The sequence below is a fragment of the Chrysochloris asiatica genome, unplaced genomic scaffold (genome assembly GCF_000296735.1).
Source record: "Chrysochloris asiatica unplaced genomic scaffold, ChrAsi1.0 scaffold00034, whole genome shotgun sequence".
Lineage (NCBI taxonomy): Eukaryota > Metazoa > Chordata > Mammalia > Afrosoricida > Chrysochloridae > Chrysochloris > Chrysochloris asiatica.
Window position 1 is genome coordinate 15,104,365 of NW_006408552.1, and position 3,750 is coordinate 15,108,114.

Below are 3,750 nucleotides of genomic sequence, written 5' to 3' on the forward strand. Positions count from 1 at the left end.
CCTACCACCTCAGAGGGTGCCGCAGCAGACACGCACGCTGTTAACCAGAATTATTCCCCGCTTCTGCCTCCCACACTCTATACAATCGGACTATGGTCCTGCCTTCATCTCCCGAATCACCCAACTCACTGCCCAAGCCCTTAACATGACCTGGAAACTCCACATTCCATAAATACCTCAATCATCTGGCAAGGTGTTAAGGGCAAATGGCCTTATAAAAACAATTAACCAAGCCTTCATTAGAGTTACACACGCCATGGACAGAATTACTTCCCATAGCACTAACAAGACTAAGGGCAGCTCCCCGAAACCCCACTTTCTTAAGCCCATTTGAACTAATGTATGGAAGACCATTTCTCCTGGGAAACCTCCCAAACACCTCACCCCCACTTTCTAACTGTATCCCAACCCTAAGTATGGTCCATCATTTGTTGCGAACCCACGCAGACCAATTTCTACCCAAACCCCACCCAACGGAACAACACTTCTGGGTCCAACCTGGTGACCAGGTGTACCTGAAAACCCTCAACCCAAGCCCTCTGCAGCCAAAATGGGAAGGACCCCTCGAGGTCTTACTCCCCACCCCCACAGCAGCCAAATTAGCTGGCAGAGCTTCCTGGTTCCATATGTCACACATAAAACTGGCACACACAGTTTCAGTCACTCCCAAATCGGATACTAACCCAGGTGTACCCCGCTATAATTCCACTTTCACAGGACCGACCAAGCTCAAACTCACCCGCATCCCAGAGGAATAAATGAATGACACCTGCCTAGTCAACCAATATCCTGATTTTCCTGCTTCCTCGACCAGGTGGGCCAGGACTTCAGTGGTTCTTCCCAAAGGCTAACACTCCTGACCTATTCTGGTTCTCACCAGATGAAAGCTCTCCGCTGACAGACTTTCTCCTCTGCTGGCTAGCCCTACCTCCACATACTCCCTTAGACATACCTCCATGTCAACTTGCCACCCGGCCTTCCTCGCCCCCTTCGGGGCACTATCCTTGCAGTAGGCGTCTTCTCTGTCTCACCCCCAGTGGCCTCACCATTCTCAAATACTCTTTGCCTTACTCTTTCTCCTCATAGTGGGACTTATCATCATCCCAGTATGCTCTCTGTACTCCTTATCTCAACCTTGATGAACAGATCGTGCTTTAGCCAAAATGGCAAAACATGCTCAACCCCTCAGACAGCCACGGACTGCTCCAGGTCTTCATCTTTATGCACTCTGCTTGCTATCTGGGACAAACACCTGTCATCAAGCAGTTTTGCAGAATCAGAGTATGGTACCTATCCAAACTCTCTAACTGCATGGCTTCCCAATCCACAGCTTGCAAAAGGTGGTGCAACAAGCCTGTCTGCTGGACATATCAAACCCAAATAGGGATGTCACATGGAGGTTGCGGGGGTGGCAGATGCAGCGAGGAAAAAGATCGGTGTAGAAGCCGGGACTATGAACAAGGCTAGATCCTGACAGCATCCACCAACCCCATCACAAGCTAATCATAGAAGAGAAACCATATTCAAAAAAACCTCATGCTGAGTTTATTTGTCCTATAGGGACCTACCAGCTGCTCCGGGGGAGAAAGATGAGGCTTTCTGCTCCCGTAAAGATTTACAGCCTCGGAAACCCTGTACAGGGTCGTTATGGGTCAGAACCGACTCGACGGCACGTACCAACAACAACAACATAGGGACCTAGGGTACTCAGCCACAGCCATTCCCGTCAACCCAGTCCCTAAATCATATCCTAATACAACCACCATACACTAAACAGGACCTCTCCTCAAGGAGACTGGCCTCAGTAATTCCACCAACCTCACCTGCATTCATGACCACAACATCACTAACCTTTCCTCCCTCTCCCTTCCAAACTCCTGGTACACTAACTTAACAAAGGGAAGCAACCCAACATGTGCGCCAAAAGGAATAGTTTTTTTATGTGGAAAAGATTTTCAAATGCCTACCCGCACACCTGTGTGGGATCACATATTTAATCCCAGCCACCTGAATCTCAATCCCATCTGTTATGGATACCATATTCCTCCCTACTTGCTGAGCAATAGGGGTGGCCATAGGAATAGGAATTGGCAGCCTGCTGGGAGTGGGAATGGAGTGGGAGGAATAGGAACATCCATACATCTATTACAAAAAATTATCAGAAGCCTAGGAACAGGGACATGGAAAGGGTAGCAGACACCCTCCTTGCTTTACAAAATCAACTTAAACAAACCATGGTTGGACCCTAATGTCGTTCTGGTGGCTTTGGCTCCTCCCCTTCCCAGGGCCATTAACTATAATCCTCCTGATAAAAGAGCTCTGGCAGCGTAGTGGTTATGAATTGGGTTGCCAACCACATGGTCAGCAGTTTGAAACTACCAGCTGTTCCGCGGGAGAAAGATGAGGTTTTCTGCTCCCGTAAAGATTTACAGCCTCGGAAACCCTGTACGGGGTCGCTAAGAGTCGGAATCGACTCCATGGCACATAACAACAACTGTTAATTGTCCCCTGCCTGTTTTGCTGTCCTCAAATTTTTCTTATGGGACACATGAGGGCCTTCACAAACCAGATGGTGGGTGAATTCCTCATGGCCAGATACCAATCACTGGCAAGCAACAGAACCAGCCAGCCAGAAGAACACGTCAGACACATAGTTCCCTCCTCTTTGCCCCATTCCAGCAGGAAGCAGCTCCAGAAGAAATGACCTCCACCCCTGTACCCAAAACAACAAAAGGCTGGAATTATAGAATCCCTCAGCCACATGTATAATAAAATGGCTGCTTACCGCACTTTCGCTCTCCTTCCTGGAACCTCTCTTCCAACCTACCGGAACTTTCTCTCTCCCTACATGTCATCCCTAGACAACCTATCACCTACCTCCACTAATCTCAACCCCGCCCTCCTCTTCAACCAGCATAAAAGTCCTTCCCAAGCCAATACCTCTCTCTAGTTCCTTCCGACCTCCAATAAAGCCTTACACGTGCGTGTTTGTGTTCTGGCTCATTCCATCTCACATTTATGGTGCTGAAACCCGGGAGGGACAGACTTTGCTGGGACCTGCGACTATGCCCAGCTCTCGGGTTGATCCGCTTCCCAGCTGTCCCTCCTGAACTGCCGACCAAACACCCACTCAGGGGCCTTCATCCATTGCCTTTGCTGACCTTTACAGCTACACACCGGTCAACAATCTCAGGTTGAGTGTTTGGGCAAACCTCCCTCTCTTGGGTCCTCTGTGCTGTCAAGTCTAAGTCCTAGCATTAGGCCAGATGGACTCTTCTCGGCCCGTAGCCCAGGATTGCTGCTCTCGGGGAACGCCCCGTCATCTCAATTCCTTTCTCTTCTCTCTGGGTCTGGCAAGAGAGACGAAGACGCTTCTCTCTTTGCCCTTCTCCTCGAAGGCTTCCTGATTCTCTCCCTAACTCTCCGGCCCGCAATTATCATGAGAACCTCACAGTCTAAATCGCTTCACTCCACACCCTTGGGTTGTATCCTGCGCAGTCTTAAAGCGCTACGGCTACAACCTGATATCAAGCCACGGTGCTTACTCTCCGTATTCAAGAAAATGGTGCCTAATGGCCAGAGAATGGCACCCTCAATTTTAACATCCTTCACGATCTTGATAACTTATGTCAGCTCAGCGGCAAATGGCCTGAGATCCCCTCCGTACAGGCTTTCTTTTCTCTCTGTTCTCATCCTTCTCTCTATTGGACTTGCTCCCCTTCTCAAATCCTTCTAGCCCATGAGAAACCA